The 23,793-nt window shown below is 39.9% G+C and overlaps 1 protein-coding gene across 8 annotated transcripts in view; it reads right to left on the reverse strand.

Moving 5' to 3' along the window:
- MEIS2 (Meis homeobox 2) overlaps positions 1–23,793 on the reverse strand; it is a 195,815-nt gene that overhangs the window by 6,180 nt on the left and 165,842 nt on the right. The window lies entirely within an intron of this gene.

Raw genomic sequence — 23,793 nt, forward strand, 5'->3', positions numbered from 1 at the left:
ATTAATTTGCCATCGTGTTTCTGCTTCTTGAACAAGCTGGAATCTGGTTAAAGTTCACAGGCTGGAGGATTTTTTCCCCCCCTTTCCCTAAACTCCCCATCATAGGGAGATCTAGCTTCCCCTTTGCAGCTGGTCATAAATGGAGACCAGGCTCTGGCCCTGTGCTTTCACAAGGTATTGTTAGGTCAGCAAAGCCATCAATTAGGCTGTCTGAAGTTTTATCACCAACACAGCAGTAATAAGTGCTGGCCAGAAAGACTTCTGCTCTTCGGCAACTCCCGCAGTTTAAGCCTGTAAAGTTTGGGGTCATTTAGAGGTCAGTGCCAGCTGGGGGCGGCCTTTCCAGTCTAGGCTGGGACACTCAGGGCAGGGATAAGGTAACTGCCAACCATAAACCGAGCCACCTTTCAACCCACTAGAAAGACAGAGCCTCAGGTACACATGGTTGATATTAGAGCCCAAAAAACGTTCTCAAATCAGGTGGTGGCTGAATCACAGGAATGTAAGGAGCAGCAGTTACTTCGTCTAGAAGCCTGGATCTAATTTTGTGGGAAATCCAAAAATAAGTGCCTACTTCGTGTTACTTTAATGTTTAATAATGCCCATCAAATATTCATGTACAAACAGTAAGATGATAAGAAATCTCCTTTATTTCTCCAAATTTAATAAAAACAAAACCATTTTCTACTGTTTGCAAGTTACCCTTGTCCCTGTGCATTTCATGATGCGCATTGCCCGCACATTTGAGCTGATGTACGGGATTCACTTGGCTGTGCATTTTGGCAGGGGGGGGGGTCACGGAGGGAGGGCAGGATGCCTAGAAGACAGCTAGTGGTTCTTTAAAAATATAAAAATATACCCACTTACAACATTTCCCAGTATTTCTAGTCTCAAATCTTAAGTGCAGGGGGACTTCATGATTAATGAGTCCGCATGGGGCCACAGGCAGGAACTGAAAACCCATTCTTTGAAATTAGCCAGAAAAATTCTAGTGTGTGTTGGCAGCTCTGCGTTCCTAAGGAGTTGAAGTCCCTTCCTAGGAGGACAGCAGCCCACACTTTGGTCGGGCCTCCTGGGAGCACTCTAGTGGGAATACAGTTAGGCCAAAGAATAAGAGCTGCAAGAACAACCAAAGGTGTCTTTTGCATATGGTGTTTGTTTGCAAAACAATGAACTTCTTTATTACTTAAGCAAGTATAGCTCAGTGGTCAAAAAATGCTACACCCCCTCAGGTTTGGGGGGGTGCGGTGGGGGGAGAAGTGACAGGCAGTGAGAGGTGAAAACAAAAGGAGAGTTGAAACTGCACATTTATTCCCGCCTGGCACGTAAACATCACTGAGGGCTATCTGACCAGATCACAAGGCGTTCCAGAAGCATCTCTTAAATCGGAAAAGGAATTTATCTACTCTTTCCCCACTGTTTTTACTGGGACCAAGGAGGACTGACCCGTGATTTGCACCCCCAGGAACTCTCTTTATCAGCTCAGGTTAAGACCAACTGGGAGGCTCAGGAGAGCCTGGAGAAACCTTTTCTCTCCTCCTTGAAGTTTCTAAGGGAGGACACACATGGCAGAGGTTTCACCTCTTTTTAAGTGCTACTAATCCTAGTTTTGTTTTTTCCTATGGGCCAACTCTTTAGGTAAAACGAATTGCTATTTTTTCCCTTTTTAATTTCACCCTTTTACTCTTTCATTATTTACATCTGGAGGTTGTTCCCTTATTTATGTCTTTCTCTCCAGTTCCCCCAAACACTCCCTTCCTCGCAGAGCTGCAAGGCATCATGGCTCTTAGTTCGCAGCAGGAGAACTCCACACTGTCTTCAAACAAATAATTACGGGGAAGGTTAGAGGTTCACTCAAAGGTCATTTCTTTGGATACTCGTCAGAATGTTTACATTAGTAAAAACAGGGGTCCGCTCAAAAGGTTGTTCAATGGGGACACACAACAATGCAGGACATTAAAAAAGCATTCTGTGTGCTAGCAGGTCTTTATAGAAGCGCTGAACTTGGAAATGCCACTCCAGTCTTACATTTTCGACTAGTTACCATAGCATGGCCTGGATGTTCACTAGCAGTTATGGCGATGGCCTTTCCGTGCCCAGTTCTACTAAACAAATATGCATAGAAGCCTCTGAAGGTTTTCAACTAGATCCTTTTACAAAGGGTTCGGGAGAGTCTGCACTTTTGACGTGGGTTCCATTCAGCGTCTCTGAATTTTTGTTCTCAAACAATGTTTTTGATCCATAGGGCTATATCTTGCCAGATTCATAATTCTACCATATTCTTTCAAATCACACAGAATTTTTAAAACATATGGGCCCCAATTTTTCAGAAATCTCTTAACTTACAAACTCCTGCCAATTGTCAATGCCCCTGATCTTGGGATATCTTTTGTAAATACCATAGATGTTGTTATAAAAATGAATAATTAATGAGTTGACTGTGAGTTAACACTAAAAAAAATGAGATTACCCCACCATACTGATGATCCACAGGCCTCTGTTGGAAAACATATCAATGTATATAAAATGGAGCCATTTAATTATAGATCTTAAAAAAAATCAAAGTAGGAGTAACTTTTATTTCTTTAGTATTACTAAGATAAAATTTCCAAATGCAGTCTTTCCCCAAATTACATGACATGAAATTTTTTCCACTTCCTCTGATCTATATTTTAAAATGACCTTATTCAGTGCTCAAGCAGCAAACAGAATATCAAGTTTTGATTCTACTTAAAATTTGAAGAGTCTAAGTTGAAAAATCAACCGATCTTCCATCTTTCAAGGTCCAAGCTCCATTCATATGGAAAAATGCAACTCACTGGTTCAAAGACAAAAGATTTGTCTTAAAAAGACTCAAAAGGTTTTTTGGATATTAAATGGGTCTTACAAAATAACATTTTGATGAGTTAAGTGTAAATGAATCAGACACATATGGATTAAGTTATCCTTGAATTTCACACGGGTTTAAAAAATAAGGGGAAAAGAGGGTCTTGGCAAAAACATTTTGGACTTTGCCAAACCCAAAACATTTGAAAAATTGCTGAAGACATCCAACTAACCAAAATGCAGCAAGCTGCACCCAACTTTAATGAAAACCCCCACAAGTTATTTCCAATTCAAAGACTGTTAAGTTTTTCATCTGTATCTGATATTAAAAATTTTTCTAAGTTTTAATGTCATCCCCAAACTGATTTTGAAGTTGAGGATATATAATATACTTCTTTATTGGTATAAACAATTTAACCTGAAATTACAAAGTCTTTTAGAAATTAAATAGCTCTTAAAAACATCCTGAGATTTGTAAAACTTGTGTGTAAAATGTGCCATATATGATAAATGCCATAAATAAAATGTGCTAGTAAGCTTAGTGCCTTATCCAGATTTCACTTAGCAAAAATTTTCATTAGCCTCATTGTGACTTTTTTTCAGGGCTACAGATAATTCCATTAGTGACTCCTTAGGGAATGAGTACCCTAAAGTGCACTAGTTCCATTGATTTGTATTGAACACAAAGTTAGTATCCAGGCTCACACGAAGACTCTGGAGAGTATCTACTAAGACTATCTACTTTCTCACTAAATTTTACAAAAATAGAAAATGCATTAGTATGTGCGATTCTTAAAAATTATATACTGACTGTTAGCTTAAAAATAACTCAATTATAGAAATAAATTCAATGACTTTCCAAGAATCATGAGGCCTTTCCGAGTCAACTTAGAGATGAAAAAAAGAATACATTAAAAAGAATAAACCCAAGGGAGCAAAACATCATTGAAATCCCACCCTGCTGTCTTGCTGGAGAGACAGCTCCTGGAGACCTCCCCACCCCCAAACCCCACCTCAGTCCCCCCAACAGAAAAGCCAAACTTTTCAGCTTTGCATATTTTTCTGCCACTGAAATCTGACCATCGTGGTTTTTCTTTGAAAGGTTTTTCACTCCAAAGCATATTTCAGATTGATAGAAGTAGGCTTAGGTGTCATTCCTGCTTGTTGGTTGATTTCTTTTCTTTTCTTTCTCCCCCTCCCCGCCCCCCCCACCTTCTTTTTAAATGACTGATAAATCCCTTCTTTCTGGTTCACTAACTTCATGCCACACCTGGTAACAAACTTCTTTCGGCAGCATTCCTTTTGTTAGAAAGTACAGGCCTCTGTGGAGTCACCTGGAAGGCCGCCAGCCCTGAACGCTCTGAGGAGGAACCAGGTATCCCTGCATGGAAGCTTTTCCATGGACTGGTCTGGTCCAGGAAGGGGGTTGAACTGTTGAAGAGGGATCAGATTAACTTGGAAGAGGTGTTAGAGGCCGCTTGGTGACTGGGGACCTGTTGAAAAATGAAAAAGTTCTGCTTCTCCACTTTCCCCAGCCGTGGGACTCCTCAGTGAGGGTGCCCATTCATGAAGCTTGCTACTGGTTGGCCTCGGAAACAAGGAAGCCTCAACCCTGACAAATCAGTTCGCAGGCTTCTTCACTGTTTCTCTTAGTTCACACACACAAGAAGCAAGTTTTTTTTCTCTGTGCTGCGGTTATGGCTAAGAGTGGGATTTTCTCAGTAAGATACATAAAAATGGTTCAATCGGTGAACTAAGCAGGTTTAATGTCTTTGAACATGTACTCAGGCCCGTGAATGATGGGGTCATGTTGCCAACGTTAAGTTTTTCATTGATGGCCACACAAGGAGTCTTTTCTCACAGACAACTGTGAGCAAAGTAAGGTAAATGAAGGAGATTCATGGGCTGCTCAGAAACATATTCACAGTTCATAATTTCCCTGAGCTACAGATTAATTTATAATTTGAGAGATACTAGACTTACCTACAACTCCAAAAACACATGAACTAATTACTCGTAAATTTGTAATATGAACACATGCTACTAATCTGGAATCACAAACATTTTGTAGCTTTATGAATATGCCCCAAGTAGTGGAAGGCTCACGCTGAACATATGAAAGGCTCTGGATGAAATTATAAAGTAGCTAATAATTTAATGAACTTCTACTATATTTTTTCAATATTCTTTTATCTAATTCTTCCCTAGAGTTACAAGGGCTTACATAGGTTTTTTACTAAAATACCCTACCTTGGGCAAACCCTTCACAAGTATTGTTCCATATTCCAGACTTCTCCATAGAACAAAGTGATGGAGAGCATGGGCTCATATTCTCTGCCCTTTACTTGCTGTGTGACCTTGGGCAAGTCTACTTAAACTTCCAGGCCTCAGTTTGTTTCCTGACTATAATAGGGCAGTGGTTGAACCCAGATTTTTTTTTTTTTGAGCCCAGATTGTTTTGAGGATTAAGGGAGATGTCATATGTAAAATCCTTGGCATAGCACCTGACACATAGTAACAGCTCATTAAATGTTAGCTTACACTCAAAATGTACCTATCTAAAGTCCCCTCCTAAAGAGCTCTGTTCTCTCAAAGGTAATAATTAAGACTAGCTGGGTGACTATAAAGCAAATCCATGCTGGTTTGAACAGAGGGTGATAATGTGTTTTACCCTTACAAGTAGCACGTGTCCATGTGGTAGGGTCCAAGACCACAGCTAATTTAAATGTATAATGCCATGGTGGGGGGGATTTTAGACACTGGAGTAGGCACCTGGTAAGGCACAGGGTAGTGGGACAAGCTATTTTGGAATCACACTCTCCAAAATGGTTCTTGACACCCCTGCAGTTCTAAGTGTGTTCCACAGACCAGTCACATCAACATCACCTGGAGTTTGTTAGAACTGTAGAAATCTAGTAGTCCCCACCCTGGCACTACTGAATCTGACTCAGTACTTTAAAGATCTCCAGGTGATCTATGCACATTTAAGTTTGAGAAGTCGGGCTCTAGATCACATACCACAGAAATGATCGAGTGCTCTTCCGAAGAACAGAAACTTGCAAAGATCGTTTTAAGCATGAAACTTAGCTATGAAAATGCACGTATTATTCTCTTAAATTACCTGAGACCTAAACAGTCGTTTGTTGCTCAAGGCAAGTGATCAAAAAATTTATAATAATTTAATTCATTTTTACTCCATCTGTACTTCCTAAAGGAAAATTTTGGCCAATAACATGTTTTTGTGGAAACTGTCCTTCAGGAATGGATAGGAAGAAGATGGTAGAGTTTTCTTTCCTCTTCTTTTTTTTTTTTACATTTATTTCTTTAGTGTTTGAGGTTTGTTTTTGTTTGTTTGTTTGTTTTAGAGAGAGCACGCATGAGCATGTGTGGGTTTGGCATGAGAGGGAGAGAGGGAGGGAGAGAATCTTAAGCAGGCTCCACACCCAACATGGAGCCACACTCAGTCGGACACTTAACTGACTAAGCCACCCAGGTCCCCCTACTGTTTGAGTTTTAATAATAAGCATAATTATTTTTATAATTAAAAAAAATTTTAAAGGTGATCTGGAGAATTTGGCATCTTATCTGATGAAAGTTTCTATGGCCAATAGTAGAGACTGTTCAACAAAAGTATTTGGGAAATTTTCTTTAAGATAGGAAATTATCTTGTATTTCCTTTATAATACCAAGCAACAATAAACACTCTTCCGTGAGTATAATCAGACCTGATAGCATGTAACAAAACATCCCAGCAGGTTATGATTTTGAAGGACTGTTACTCTTACAGAATGCCATCAGATTATACATATGTGGCTATTTATCAGGTACTATAAAAGTGATCCTTCAAAGCTACTTGAAAGCAAGGGAGGGGAAAACACGTACACTTCCTTAGCTATTCATATCTAGGATCTATCCTCTTAAAGATAAAATACTAAGTCAATAGACATAAGTTGTAGTGTATTACCTCATCTTGTACATGATTTATGGCAGATGGAAATCAACAAGAAACTGAATTACTTTGGAAATTTTACTACTGACATTAAAATTCCAGATCTGTATAGAGACACACCTTACGAGGCTTCTGAAAACAACTTTTTGCAGACACAGAACATCTACAGCTTCATTCAATTCTATCAGCATAAAAAGCAGGAGTCATCATTTTCAAATTACCAATTACCCATTACCTGTTCATCTACCTAAACACGAAAGCCTGACTGGGCTTTGAAAAGTCAACCAGTCACTTCATATCAGTTATATACACTTAAGCCAATTCTCATTATGTTCCTAACCATTTACTGATTCACTCTAAGAGGAGAAGATCTCAACAAATCTAGGATCTTTTTAGCCTTCATGATCACCTTTGATTGAAGTATTAATATCTTTATCCTACTTCTCAGTGGAAACTACCTAAGCATTAACTTGCCAGAATGCACCAAGCTGTTTAGCAATTATGTATTAGATATGTTTGAGGAGATCAAGGTACACTCACATGCCCTCTGCTATGGATATCTCTCTGATTAGCTTGTCATCTGCTCGGAAGAAGATGTAGGCTGATTCTCCCATACAGTCTAGCAGGCCAGCTGTTAGCTGCCTGTCAAGCCCTCAAGTGGACAAGTAGTCCAGGAGCAAAAATGTCACTCCTTTGATCTGGCAAGGAGCAGCTGCTGATTTATAGAGTAGGACTTTGTTCTTCCGTTCTATTTTACTTTCTTTCCTAAGGCAGAACCACAAAATCCAGGAGAAAAAAAAAAAAAGTGCCGTTCCCAGCAACATCAACAAGCTCTGACAACTGCAACAGGGTTTTTCTTGGCCCTAACAAAGCTCTCAGGCATCTCCTTTGACGCTCACCTTTCCCCCTCCGCTCCCCCCACCACCACCATTTTTTGCAATGCGGTAGTTATTGTTTAATTCAGCTTCTGTAAATGGAATGGACTGTGGCCAGCAAGCCTGGGGCATAAACACACCTGTATGAAAGAAGCCTTATTGTAGCAACCATCTACAAGCAACTTCGCATGAACCACACGTTCCTGAGTTCAGAAAGAATGCTCCATTTTTCCTGACAGCAAATTTTACCCTAAGTGAGTTTCTATTTTTGGAGCCACCAACCTGTGATGACCACATTTGAACTGTTTCCTCTCTAATAGCATTGCACTCTTTAACTCAAAGAGGAAAAAAGGATTAGATTTTTTTTTTTAAATCTGTGAGCAAATATATCCATCAAAAATGTTTATCCCCTGTCAGTAATATCAATCATTAAAAGCTGAATTAAACATCCAGAAAGCTTTTAGCAAATGCAATATCAAAGATTCCATAATGTTGATTTCATTACCACTGATTTATACTGACACAGACTTCCTGAGTAACATATAAGGGAGAAAATCAACAACAAAATCTACATAAGCCATATGCGTTTGTCTTGCTAAGAATTAAGCTGGTTTCATACATATGATCCTATTCTTAATGGATAAATCTGTCAGGTCAGAGATGCCCTGTCAACCAAGTGGAACATGAAACAATGTGGCCTTGAGATAAACTGTGAGACATCATCAACCATATTTATAGATGTACAAGTATGTGTGTGCGTGCACACATATATTCACGTACACGCACCCACATACAAGTGACGATACACTTTGCCAGAGATTAACACCTGGGTAGGTTTTCTGTGCTACTCTGGAGGAAAGGGTGATAAAGATATATATATGAGAAAGAGTTATGAACTCTAGGATATTTAGCCACATAGGTCACATAGGTCAAAGACAGGAATGTTGTGGGTGGGAATGCTGAAAACAAAGGAGAAAAGAACAGTTGCTAAAAAAAAATCCTTGCTTCTACTTCGGTCGTGCCACACTCTAGTGTTTGCTCTCTTCTCCCCCTCTCTCACTTTCCAGGGGGAATAGAGATTTTTCTCAACCTCATTTCTTGCTTTGTCCTATGTTGCCCTTTGGTCAGGCAAAAGTTACTAAGCACCCACCTCCTCGATGTTGACAGAATTGTACTGGTAGATGCTTTCGGTGTGTGTGTGTGTTCGTGTGTATCCCAGTAAGACACTGGGTTCCAAAGCAGGGACAACAGCGGGTAGGAAGGGAAAGCAAGGTATAGAGAAGCAGAGATCATGTAAGGCCTATTTTCATTCTTTTTCTATCCTATAAAAATTGGAATGAATTTTTTTTTAAGGTCCACAGCAATCTGTACATGTGTCACATAAAAATCTTCTACATTCTATACTTAACAAAACACCAGTTTAATGATAAAATACAACAAGGTTGTATGTAATAAGAAATTACATGTAATACATAAATATATAATGTGACCCTCTCTCTATATATATTTAAAATTTTGAAAATGCAGTTCATACCTTTAAAGATTTTTACTCTTCACACCCACAGAAACTAACTGAAAAGCACAATTTGATAATACCTCATAATTGCAAATCAACACTTGTCCACACTCGGTAAGTTAGTGTGAGAGGGTCAATTTTAAAAGTCAGATGGAGGTTAATCACTGAATTCGTGGAGGAGGAAAGCTGAACCAGATGAAAAGAGCAGAGAACACTGGAGAGGAAGGAAATAAGGAAATGGCATGCACTTTCTAGAAACTAAGGCAGATGAGGGCCCATTTTGTGCAAGGGGATTAAATCCACACTGGCTCCTGGTTTTGGAAAAGTTGACTACAGTTAACAGACAAGCTGGTGGAAGTTCTTTCTCCCCGCTGCCCCCAATTTTATTGAGATATAATTGACCTGTATCACTGTGTAAGGTTCAGGTATAATGTGTTGGTTTGATAACCATATATATCACAAAAGGATGACCACTGGGGCATTTGCTAACACCTCCATCGTGTCACGTAATTACCATTTCTATTTTGTGGTGAGAACATTTAAGGTCTACTCTCTCAGCAACATTCAAGTACACAGTACAGTATTGCTGACCATAGCCACCATGCTGTGCATCAGATCTCCAGAACTTATTCATCTTCCAACTAGAAGTCATACCCTTTGACCAACACCTGCCCATTTCTCCCACACTAGTGAACATTCTCGAGTGACCAACTGAATCCCTGAAATTCCTTAATAGTGGAATGATAACACAAAATATGGTGCTTGAGGAGTTATGCTGATGAGAAGGTAGAAGCTGAGAAGGTAGAAAGGTCTAATCCAAGCAGGAGAGGGAGATAAAGTGAACGCAGATTAAGGTGGTAGAGGTGAAAAGGAAGTAGGACAGGTTGCATGGAGGGCTGCTGAGGAATTCAGCAAAGAAGAAATACAAGTAGGAAAGATATTAAGAGCATAAACCCGAGAATGTATCTTTGGTACGGTATGCTGTGCAGTTGATGAAAATTGCAAATTTAGAAGGAATGCCTATTTGTTTTGGTGAGGAGAGGCAAACCCAACCTTCCAAATGTTACCTCTGAGTGGACAGTGGGACTCTCAGGCTGAGAAGCTATGCAGGACACTCAAGACAAAGGACAAAAGAAGAGTGAAGGGTTGGAAAGAAACAATTTTACTTCAAAACCCTCTCGTTTCTTCAAAACTCCAAAACTATGTGAGTATTCCAGAGCTGTGTCAACAAGTACAATAAATGGCCTGGCTGCCTCCAAAAACTACTTCCTTTTCATATATCCTCCAGATTTTACAAAGTCTATCTAATAATGGGCTGGCCAAGTCAATTGTCAGTAAGAACCGCTGTGGCCGGGGCCTTCTTTCTATGGGGTCTAGTTTGCTTTGCCTTGTACTCCTGAGATAATCTGTGTGACCAGATGTAGAGACCAATGGTAATAACACACTGGCCACCCTGTGGGCACAAGTTGTGTTTCACTCCATACTTAACAAGGGTAAGCTTAAGTGATAGAATTTACGAGAGCATTTTGAAAACCGGATATAAGAAAATACACATAGGACACTGTATGTTTTTAAGCAATAGCGTAAGACAATCAAGGGTAGGCTTCCTCTAGGTAGTGACAACTAATTTAGAAGAGAACTGATGGGACAAAGTGTTACATTTAAAAGGGACTCCATTAAGTGTGATGGCTTCCAAATTGTGTCCTCCTCTCAAACCATATTTTTCTTTTTAAATGGCCTTTTAAGGTGAAAAATACAGCACTTCACCCAAAATGGTGTGGAAACAAATGGTTCTCAAGTCCCTATTCTTCATCTGAGGCCAAACCACCCCAACGCCAGCAATCTAAAGCCACTTGGTGTTTGGAGGGAAGGTGCTATGCATGTGAATGTGCCCGTGGCTCTTTCATTTGTCTGTAGGGCTCCTTTTTCTAAAGCAGCAGGGGAAACTTCAGAAGACCAGCTTGTCATGCCAGAAGTGTTTGGATGGGCCAGGCTCTTATCCTTCTTTCAGTTCTCCTGCTGGTTTAAAAGAAAGGATGTGGCAGAAGAAGACACATGCAGAAGGTGGCAACATTCTTAGGGCCCTTTATCAATACCACTGCTTTCTTTAAATTGTAGCTTGGTCTCTTGTTTGAGAGGCTGAGATTTTAGCACTTTTAAAGGGAACCATAAGTGAGAAATCTCCTAGGTGTTAAGCTTTGGAGTGGCTTCAACCCAAAATACGAAAAAATGAGATTAAAACACAGAAAGTCAAGTAATATTAAGAGAGATCCAACAAACAAAATATCATAAATATGCATATATGTTTCAGTCTTTCTGTTTAAAGCAAATGCTATTTAACCAGTTTATGTCGGCATCTAGTAGAGGTGCCAAAGGAATAAAAAAATCAAAAATCTGAACAAATTTAAAGTCATTTAAAATAAGCTATAATTCTAACGGCTATATATTTAACAATAATGTTTAAAAATTAATAAAACACATCCCATTGTGTCAAGAAGCAAAAAAAAATATGTATTTATGAACATGCGACTTAATGTTCTCATGTTTATGATGTTCAAACATCAAAGACCAAATTCCAAATAAAATTTCCTAGCTGCTTTTCTTAATAGCCAATTAAACACCTTGACTTGACAGCCAGGTAGCATTCTCTACCTTCTCCAGAGATGTTGTATGCAGTCTTCCCAATGTGACGGTATTATTACCCACAAAATTTTTAGCATCATCCCGTAATCATAAAAGACATAAAATATATCTTTATAAACCACAAGAGACTCAGCAAACCAGCAGTTATGCCACATCCGCTTTAGTCCTTAAATATTTTAGCTTTAGAGGGTTAGTTAGTGGATTTCCCCCTGCCCTGATTTGCAGAGAAATAAAGACATCAACCTTTGATTCTGACATTCCACACAAAGCTATAATCTCCAATAGACAAAGACACAAACACATTGTACTGCAATCTGAAGGAATTTTAGAGCATATTCATATTTCACATCTATCAGAATTTCCCCTAAAGTGGTTTAATCTAACTATTAGAAATAAAAATGATGGCATTTGAATGATCTCCATTTTCACAATAAAGATAAAGTAACATCATTGTCTATCCAAAAATAATTTAATTTAGAAATTGGTTTAAGTGCCACAGATTCTGACTTTGGAGTCAGGTAATGTACAAATAAACAAAAAGGCAAGTAATAAGTATAAAGTGGGGTGTCTGGCTGGCTCAGTCCGAAGAGCATGGGACTCTTGATCTTGGAGTTGTGAATTTGAGCCCCACGTCAAGTGTAGAGATTACTTAAGATAAATAAATAAACTTTAAAAAATAAGTATAAAGTTAATATGCCAACTAACCAGGAACACACTACCCCTTCTGTCTGGGCTGGCATTTCTCCCACGGCCATCTGGTCAACACACACTCCAAAATTCTCTTCAGAGAACATCTCTTTGAGGTAACTTCCCTGATTCCAGTCTGAGTAAGAAGCACTTCCTCAGTCGGTAGCACCTATCTAATATGCGCATCATAGCATTTATTCAATACCATAATCACAAACTTACTTGTCCAGCTTCCCACCAGATAGCCTCAGAGAGCAGGGACCACATCTCAATTCTATATTATTGAGTCAAGAATATAGTACATCCTCAATAAAATGTTTGGTGAACAAATAACTGAGTGTATGAAAATAGGGTTCCTCCACCTTGGAAATAATGCAGAACTGAGAATGTAAGAGCTTGTAGGAATTTTCTTATCCTCATTTTGCAAGGGGCATAGATAGCTGAATCCCTGAGGAGCTAGGATGGGAAAGAACTCTGGCTTCCTGGCTCTGATCTGGTTATCTTTGCATTCAGAAAGAACTAAAGATACAGACTAGAGGCATTAGTTTAAAGGTGTGAATCCATCTGGGCACTAGAGAGGCCAGTCATCTCTTCCATGGAGGGTAAAGGAAGAGAAGGACTTGATTTGGCAGAAAGTGAGTATCAGACTTTTCTAGGCTGGGGAACAGATGATATAGTTATACTGGAGCATGATAAGTCTGGTTGACTTGAGAAGAGAGACTAGGCTAAGAGTAATGGGAACTGAGGTCAATGAACTTTTATGGGGTGTGTGTGTATGTGTTGGGACAGGAATAGTGAGTAGGAAATGAAGGAGAAAGATTTGTGAGATTCAGAAAGTAAAGGACAATAGAAAACTTTCTTAAAATAGATTCTTTTTCATTAGATTTTTCTAAGGAAGTTTTCCCCAAATTGTGCTCTGAGGGATATTAGCATCAGTAAGTGTTTCTCCAAAATAGGGGTGGTAGGGCAAATAAATGTAGGGAACAACACTAAGGGGAACAAAATGAATTCTTGGTGTTGCTGCTATGGTTATGCCACAGACTTTAATAGGCTTAAATATATTCTAAGTCTGTAAGAAGGAATGATGATACAAATCAATTTCTAACTTTATTAAGATTTTAGGGGCACTAGGGTTCCAAGGATTTGAAAAAATGAAGATTCTGGTTTTTAACCAAAGTTGTATTTTGAAACAATTCATCAATAATTTATCAAACAATCTATTAAATAGGATTTGTCAATTATCCTATTAAAGGACTTCCATGGTCATATTTTCCCAAGTCAGACTCTAGAGACGGAGAACCATTTCTTGGGTTCTTCTTTTGTATCTTAACTGTTCACAATCCCACCTCCAAAATTACAAAGTCTGACTACTCCATAGGACTTTGGCCCCCAGAATGTTGAAAATGGGGTTCAGAAATGGGGCTGGAAAATGTTCTTTAGAACTTTTCTATCTCAAAGACATCTTAATCATTAGACAATTTTAGGCTGGGCTGTTTTCTCTAACCTTTCCCGTTTCCTATTTTCCTCATATTTTCTCAATGACCTATTACAAAAACAACAGCTATTATTTAGTATTTGGCTATAGATGGCTAAAATTTCTGCTTCAGAATGATTCTTAGACACTGAAGAAGACTCTCAAGCCTAAGATCATTTTCCTTTTGGCAATCCCATCCGCATCTTTCATTAATCAGAAGGGGGACTGGGCTGTGGCCACCTGACGTTAGCATGCCAGCTACAAGTGCGGGATATTTACGTGTACGAAGGGTGGGAGATGGGGCGGAGAGAAACAGAGACTGGAGGAGGTGGTGGGGGGCGGGAAGAAAGGAGAAGGCCACAGGGAAAGGGGAAGCACTGCTTTGGTTAAAGTACATGGACAGACATCAAATGCCCCTCCCTCCCCTCCCTCCACCGATGCTACGCTCTTGTTTACAGAGCGTCGTACAAGTACAAAATCAGCTTTTACTTAGAACTGTGTTAAACATCACCTGCCTGCCCTCTGAACCTTGCTGTCCTGGGATGAGGTCAGCCCGGCGAAGGGCTCCAGTTCCAGAAGCAATCCTGTCATTCAGGCTAACAGCAGTGATTCACTCACAGGAGGCAAAAATGACTCAATTGTTGGGCTTTATTGACTCCAGGGAGCACAGCTACTCTATCATTACCATGGAGTGCAAACACCCTGAGAGCTCTGTTTTGGTCCACTTAAAATTACTATTTGCTGTGAAGGATTGGCAAAGCAATTCTTAAAATGATGGGGGTGAACGTCAGGCGAGCGCCATTATGGGCTTTTCCTTCCGTTTAAGCAGAAGGAAGCAGCAGAGGACTTGTTCGGAGCCTGACCCACTTATTTAACCTTTTGTTCACTTTGCTGTATTAACATATATTAACTGGCGATATAAGCCCCAGGGGGGATAAGAGCCTCATGACCAAATTATGCTTCCATTTTCATGGGTAACCTCTCCTTGGGTGGAAATTAAACCCCAATATAAATACATTTTAGGTCCATACAGAACTGAGGAAGAATGCCAAAAAACAAACGGTGAACAACACTCCTACAAAGACCACAGCAACGATGGAGGGGTCGGGAAAATTATACACTCGAGGAACTATTTGAAAAACCAAATAAATTTAATTAAGTAAGTTACAAAATTATTTTCCCCGTCTCTTATCTACTCCCCTTGGTTAATATCCATGACATCCTGATGTTGCATAATTGCGCTTATGGAATACTGCAGCTCAGAGCCATAATGAGCTGCCTTTGCACAAAGGCAGCAAAAGTGGTTTCCCTACAGAGTTATCTTCTCAATTATTTATACTTGCAACACTTTCACATAATGGCAGTTTTAAAATCAAACAAACAAAGCAAACTGTACAATAAAGGAAGGAGACAAGAAGGTGCAGGGACCTTTTCCTTTCGTTTTTGAACACCAGAAGGGATAGGCAAGCCACATAAAGTCAACTGAATTTGGTTCCTCAAAGTCTCAGGGGCCTTGCGACCAGACAACATCAAAGCCTCTGAGATTGCCACCTTGGTGAGGGATTAAACAAGATCTGCCTACCTGCCTTGCTTTTAATCTGTCATATCCACATAGATAAAGGAACACAAACTTTAGTTTTTTTTTCCTTTTACAACTTTGTCTTTGAAAATTCGTACCAAGAAGACTTGACCCCCACCCTCTACTCCTGGGGGGGGAAAAGGTGCTAAAGTGTCAAAATGATGTCAGTGTAAACAGAAAATGGCCCCCAGGCCACAGGGAGGGCCTTGCTAGTTTTTATGATGTTTGTTTCCACTGTCCATACCTCAAAAACCCAAACACAGAAGGGAAAAAGCTACTTTGTGGTTTATGTTACAGAGGGATACACAAAATAAGACACACTGTATGTTTTAACCTGAAGGTAAAATTTAATGTTATTTCTAATATTTAATTTTGGAATCCCTTTGAAATGAACTGTCTACATCAAGCTCTGACTGACTGACTTTGTTCCTCACACCTAGCTCGATAGCCTGGTCAGAGCAGATGCTCAATAAAAACGTTAGCTAGGTTATTTTTCCAAGTTAATCCATAGGTGTGGTTGAGGAGCTTGTATTTTAAGAAATTAAAAGTGAACATATACTTTGGATCTGCATAAAACCTATATTTTGTTCAAGACTCTCCATTAAACAAGCATAGGTTTCAGCCTTCAGGAGGTGGTTACCATCTTGAAGAGTTATTCCTCATCAAATAATGGCCACTCGTGTATCTGTGACTGAAGATATTCATTAACAATGCCAGTGAAACACAGTTTTAATACCACCTACTAGCCATTTCCAAAGAGCAAAATGTTAAAGCAACTATTTCCTTAAAGTCCTGCAGGGAAAGATTATAAAGACAAAGCAAATGTATAATAATTTTAAAAACCTCGAAATTTGTCTCTTGCAATATGCCTACACGCACATACACTGAATGCACACACACAGACTCATTTTTCATTAAGGGTACCCTGGGACTTTAAATCTCTCTTGACTTGACACTCAGTTTAAAAACAAAAAATGAAAAACGAAAAAACCTTAAGGAGATTTTTTTTCTTTTTGCAAGCACACAGGAAGGGTTGGAAGGAAGAAAACAAATACACCATACTCAGGAAATCAGACCATGACCCATAAACCACCTGAGGACAGGCTGTGGGTGGGATCGTCAGAGTTGGGCCTGAGTTGGGATCCACCATATTGTTTTGCTTCGCCCCAGGAATCAAATGAACTGGACATTGCACTGTGGCCACTGGCTGCTTAACGCTCTTCTTAGCCCTGGAGAGCTAGGGTTGAGCTGTATTTTGTTGGCTACTTCCTTTCTTCTAGCTATTCTCACCTCCAGGGCCAAAGCACTTGGTGGTGTGGTGGGAGCTGAGGGATTGTGACCCAATTCTACTTATCAATCTAAAACTATACCCCACTAAAAAAAATAAGGGGCGCCTGAGTGGCTCAGTCGTTAAGCGTCTGCCTTCGGCTCAGGTCATGATCCCAGGGTCCTGGGATCGAGCCCCGCATCGGGCTCCATCCCAGGGTCCTGGGATCGAGCCCCGCATCGGGCTCCCTGCTCCGCGGGAAGCCTGCTTCTCCCTCTCCCACTCCCCCTGCTTGTGTTCCCTCTCTCGCTGTGTCTCTCTCTGTCAAATAGATAAATAAAATCTTTAAAAAAATAAAATAAAATAAAACTACACCCCATTACTTGGCCTCCCAGCAGCATTTGCCACCTTTAATATTGAAAATGATATTTCCAAGTGTGTACATGTGTGATAAAAGATAAAGGGTGATACCAGGAAAATGCAGATGATGGTAGAGTAAAAACACATCCTTGCTGCAGGCAAATATAAGTCTGAGTGAACTTTGATGTACTGCAAATATACCCTATGATGTGCATAACGTACTTTTCAAAGACATTGATACAATGACTAGTATGTAATTAATCTTTATGTGAGAGATTAGTTAAATGTTGAGGTCTCAAAGAGAGTTGGGTAGTTTTTGTACTTTGGAATATGGGCAAGTTCCGAAGGGAAAACTCAAGATTCTGTGAATGGGCTTCAGTTCATTTGAAAAGCACTCTTCTGGCAGTCAAAACCGATTTAAATGTCAGTAGATTATGGGTGGAAGTGAGTTGGTTTGGAGAGTAAAACCAAAAAGCTGGCTGGGGCTGAGAGGGTGTGACTCTCTCACCCTCTCAGTGAGGCTCCCACTGATGGGAACAAAAATGGCCATCAGTGGCTTGAGGGTAGTAATATTATAGGGCCCTCAATTCCCAAAAGTGACGGATTCATCAGAAACCTTAATCTCTATTTTTTTTTTTTTTTGCAGCTTCCCTCAACCACAGCAACAGATCCTCTCTTAGTAGCCCAGCCAATTAACCAAGCATTTAAAAACCCGCAAATCTATATCAATGGCTTTGCAAGACAAAAAGAAAGATGTGTGAAGTAAACACTTAATCATTGTAAACTCTGTGATCCAGGATGTTCAGGAGCCAAATAAATTGAAACAGGTTATGGTTGAAAAAATTAATTTGAAAAAATCGGAAGAAATGACATTTTTCGCTCTCTTCCTGCAAGCATCCCATAGATTGGCTTTTACGTTGTAGTTCACAGAGACCTGTCCTTCAGTTTACCCTTGACTAGTGGCAAATCTGATAAGGGTTGGCACAAATATGCTGAGCCTGGTTTACAATTTGTTTTGCAACTTCCCTTCCCAGATAAACATAATCCAAGTACAACTTCTAAAAAAAAAAAAAAAAAAAAAAAAGTGTTTACTTGTCCTGTGCCTACAGATTTTTTTCTTCTAAATGTTCCCTCAGGATGCTGGCGTGTAACCTAGAAAAGGCTTGGATTTCAGCTTCAGTCTCCAAGGTATTCTACTGTTCAGCCAGGTCGTGTGCTAGGAGGGAGGCTCTCTACCTTGCTGATTTAATTAACAGGATTCTTTTCATTATTATGGGGATTTAGTTTCTTCTTGCCTTTCAGTGTTTGGGAAACAGTGATTTATGTTTTATATTTTGAAGGAAAATTTATTGTTCTTTGACAGCTGAGGCTCAGTAAATTCCCCAGGGAGTGGTCACAGTTGCCCTGCCCTGCCCACCTAAATGCTGTCATATCAAGGGCCCCCTTCCAGAAGTGAGAAGAGCCATCAGCTGTTCAATGCCCATCCCACTCCTCCTCCCTCTGATAATTATACCAGCAGGGGTTGGCCCATTCCCATTTATGGGATTATTAGTATTAGTAGGTTGATCAGTAACTGTGAATCACTGATTCATTTAAGTGAAGCAAACAGTCCATGAATCTTTGGATTGGATTTCATCTCTTAGCTAAATGCAATGCACTGAATTAAGTGGTAGACGGTGCTATACTTATTATGATGACCACGGCTAACCCCAAGATCAGGACAAATGTTCTAAACAGGAGTATGCCTAGGGGGGCAATACAAATGCATCTGAAGTTAGTGCTGCAGAAAATCTGGCAGAGACAGTCATCACAGCTCTCTTGGATTCCTGCTCTTCTAGGCTACACAGTCATCAAATTCTGACTTGGAGAAAGAGTGAAACTCGTAGCAAAAACTCTAGAAGACTCCTAGCAAATTCATATTTTAGGTGAAAAACTTCAGGCGTCAGTTAATTTCCCCTATAACCCAAATCTCCTTTCCTAAGAGGGCTTCACAATGCAACTTCATTCACATTACTGTAATGAACATTTATTGAGCTAGGCGCTAAACAGTGCAAACATGTACCCTCCTATTTAATTCTCACAAAAACCTTAAGGAGCAAGTAATATTATCAAGATTCCCATTTTATGGTTGGAGAAACTGAGATTTAGCAAAGTCCAACCATATGCCTAAAGTCACAATGTTAGTAAGCGGCACAGGTGGGACCCAGGTCCAGGTCTTTCTGACTTGATGTGTTGTACATGGATAGGTTATGTTCCCTTTCCAGCGTGTATATGCTGGCAGTGAAAAAAAGGAGTTAGAGGCTGAACGGTGTCTGCCCCCCCAAATTTATATGTTGAATTTCCAATTACCAGTACCTTAGAATATAACCACACTTGGAGACAACGTCTTTAAAGAGGTAAGTTAAAATGAAGCCATCAGGGTGGGTCCCTAGTCCAATGTGACTGGCGTCCCTCTAAGAAGAGGAAGAGCCACCAGGGAGGCAGGCACACAGAGGAAAAACCATGTGAGGACACACAGAGAAGGCAGCCAGGGGCAAACCGAGGAGGCTTCTGAAGAATCCAAACCTGCCGACACCTTGATCTTGGACTGCCAGGCCCCAAAGCTGTTAGAAAACAGATTTCTGTTGTTTCAGTCACCCAGTCTGTGGTATTTAGTTAGGGCAGTCCTAGCAGACTCCTGTGGAAGAAAAGCAGAAACCAAACTTCTGATTTGGCAAGATGGCCACTTCTTCTCCATAATCACTGGAGACACCCTACCATTGGTGGCGCTGGCTCCTGTCCACCTCGCATACACACTATGACTAGCCCTTATGCTCTGTTAAAACAGCAAGGGAAAGTTGTAGAATGGCAAATGGGATGGCTAAGGCAAAGGGGACAGAGTTATGAGAAGAAAGCCGTTTTAGGTGAGAAAGGCAGTACTATTCAGTCAGAGAAGGGAAAAGGCAGAGGACTGGCGAAGTGGGTAGAGAGAGTTTGGGAGTTACCTAGAGGATCTGCCTGAGCACAAGCCACACACACACACACACACACACACACACACACACACAATTTGGAGCTAGGAAATTAGGAATAGCTGGGATTGCTTTAACTGTCTTCTCAGAGGGGCCTGCAGTTGAAAATGTCCTGGGAACCAGGGAACATCTTCAGAACAACCTGATCCCAAGCTTGCTTAGTACTGACAGATTCTTTATCTGGTATCTCCCCGTCAGGCAGGAAAATGGAGCCAGGTTGTGGACCCAACACATAAAATGGAGCCTTGGAAATTACTTGATTTCTAGACCAGGACTTATCACTTACTAGATTCCTTCATTCACTAATAGGTTCTAAGGAAGAACAAAGGAAAAATAGAGAAGGTGCATATAATTTTATAGGGGTTAGCATTTTCCAAATCTTTAAAATCTAGGGAAATGAGTGTGGGAACGTAGTCCAACTGGCAAAGACGAAATAAAATGAGCCATCACTCTGAAATGGATTCAACAGGTCCAAACTAATTTTCTCATTCATCAGTTCTGCAGGGTTATTTGAGAGTTATGCTTTCAAAATCTGAATTCTCTTTGTTTATCTAGCCTATCAGGATCCCCAAATTCAGAGCATAACTCTGTCCTAAAAATCCAGGCTTCTCCAATTTTCCCACAAAGAAAATCCTCAACAGATCTTTATCTTTAACCATACGCTAAGGAAACACCTGGGCAAAATGTTAGCGACCAACACATCATCATACTGAATATAACTTAAAAAGTTTTGGGTCAGTGAAAGAAGAAAGCAAGAGAACACTTGAAGAAAACTAACACAATGGTGAGAGGTCTGTGCCATAGACATAACTAGGATTTCCTGCAGGAGCTTCTCCTTGCCTGTTAATCTCTACACCACCTGTAATGAATCCCGTTCCCATTATGTACATGGTGCATTTTCCCTTCAAACAGTCTCCTGGAGCTCCTATTTTACCTCCTTTCTTTTAGTAATAGTCTTTGATTATTTGCAGAAATTCTAGAAGATACAACTGTTAATCCCCTTGAACAAATATTTACCCAAAGGCTGCTGCCTACTGGCATTGTACTGAGGGCCTTTAGGAGGAAGCACACAAAAGAAGAACTTGTAGGAGAGGCCACATTTGCCAAGTGAACAAGGCACTCGATTTGAGATTAATTTCATGCCCTATGGATCTCCTAATTTAATTGGAGAAATAAGACCTATACCTATCCATCAATCGGTTAGGTTTTATGTGATGACAGAAACAGCACAATTGAAAGGAATGAGCGTGGGCTTTAGAGACTTGGGTTTAAACCCTAGCTGTATCGCCTTCTGTGTGGTTTTGGACAAGTTCTTTAACCTTTCTGTGTCTTATCTTCAACTATAAATGAGAATAAATTGTACGACCTACTTCAAAGAGTTGCTCTGAGGATGAAATGTTAAGGCCAATTTATATTGGAAAGGCATCTGAGAATTAAAAGGGAAAATACTGAAATCATTATAAAATAAATTTCCAATGTTTGCAATCCTCCAAACACCACAAGGCATACCCAGATGAAGAAGATTCAGTCTTGGTCTCAGAAAGCTTGAGGTTTAGCAGTAAAGAGATGGCCATGCTCCAAGATGAAGGAGTCTCAATGGGAGGAGAATGCTCACAGGCATACAGAGAGGATGGATATAATTGGGGTGAGAATGGAAGGAGGACAGGAGGCTTTGGGCTTCTCCTTCAAGGATTCTGATAAGTGGAAATGGGAAGGATAGAAGGAGGCAGAACATACCAGGTAGAGGTAACTACTAAGCAAATACACAGAGACCACAAGTACTTCTAGCTAATAAGCTTAGTATAAAAGATGCTGGATTGAAGTTGGAGATAAATTTAAATCCTAGTTTGCAATGGGTTAGCTATTTGACCTCTGATTCACTGTTTCTCATTTGTAGAATGGAGATAACACATACCTCATAAATTTATTGTAAATATTAAGTATTAACCACGCTATGACACCTTTGAAATACAAAAATTTTTAATGTTTTTAATCTTTTTTTTTTTTAAGTTTATTTTTGTAGTAATCTCTACACCCAACGTGTGGCTTGAACTCATGACCCCAAGATCAAGTGTTGCATGCTCTTCTGACTGAGCCAGACAGGCACCCCGATATTTTTTAAATCTCAGAGTAATTAGAAAAATTTCCAATATTACCAGAAGTCTAATTATTTTCTAGGTTATGTGTACAGTGGCCCAATCATACCACCTATTTCTAGTATCACTGAAACACTGGAGGATGAGCTTTAATGTTTGCATTATTAACTTGCACTTAGTCACTGTTTTATGTAGAATAAACCACCACTGGAAATGTCAGTGGACCAAAGTAAATGATAAGGGAGTTAACTTGAATTTTCAGTTATTTTGTTAGGTTTTATCTTTCAGGGCATTTTATTTGTCTCCCTACATTGGCATGGATAAACATAAATGCAATAGGTGGACCTTTGTTCAGAGTTGACAAACTATTCTTTTAAATATTTAGGCATATAAGAAAAACATACTTATTCTATTCACAGTTCCTTGAAGTCAAGGACAGTGGAAGCCAAAATATCTAGTGTTCGGAGCATGGGTATTGATGCTGAAATAAGAAGAAGTGGGGGCTGGAGATTAAAGTCCCAGAAACACTAAGCCATCTACACCTTTCTTCAACAGCCACTTCTTTTAATTCTCAGAAGTCTTAGAAGGTGAGGGCGAGGATGATGCAGAACCCGCTTTGTTGACTAAAGCAGATCTGCTGAAGCTCCATTACCTGGAGTATGTGTGGGATGGTGGTTCTAGATATGCAGCAGAAATGTGGTAAAAAGACCTCCATGCTGACTTTTGGCAGATGAAGCTCTCTTATTCCTCATTTTCACCACGTGAACAAAGTAGGAATACAATCTTGACCTAATTGATAAGGGATACATTCTCAGAAACTCCTGGGTTCTGCTGGTAAAATACTTAATAAATTACATGCTAATCAAGTCCTTCATTTAAAAAAAGAGAAAGTTCTGCAGAAGTCACTTGGAATCGTGGTGTTCTACATCTTTTACCTACAATGGAACTGACAGATCTGACAAAAACAATCCGAAGTTCAAAATAACCTATACTCAGAATTAACCTACACTCAGGGCTGGAGTGTAGCACAGGATCCTGTCTTCTATTGGTAAAAGCATGCTTCAAAGGTTTAGAAAAGTCAGGAAAAAAACTCCTGTTGTTCAGTTCCAACCCGGAAGAGCCAAATAAATCTAGTAAATTTTCTATTCATTAATCAAAAATGGTCTATAAAGTTCTCTAAGATGCAGCCCCTGCAGAATGGATTTTTAATGAGATGTTTGCCCTGGTATCACCAAGGTATCACCAAGAAAAGATGTCCTGCGATGCCTGTGAAATATGGAGGATTGACTCAAAGAACTCTATGTAGCTCCATGAATTCTCTCAGTCAAAGGGCCAAAAGAAGGAGCATGGAAAATGAAAAGAGAAATGATCAGTTCCAACAGAACATGAAGTGTAAACATACATTCTGCTCAAGAGATAGTCACTTGGCTTTCTTTAGAAGTCATTAACTAAACCCCAGACAGGGGTTTAGTTGTCCTGATACTGTAGACTATTTTCTGTGGTTTAGATC

Source organism: Leptonychotes weddellii, chromosome 9, assembly GCF_054177405.1.
Source record: "Leptonychotes weddellii isolate Sample4059 chromosome 9, ASM5417740v2, whole genome shotgun sequence".
In the NCBI taxonomy this organism is placed as follows: Eukaryota; Metazoa; Chordata; class Mammalia; order Carnivora; family Phocidae; genus Leptonychotes; species Leptonychotes weddellii.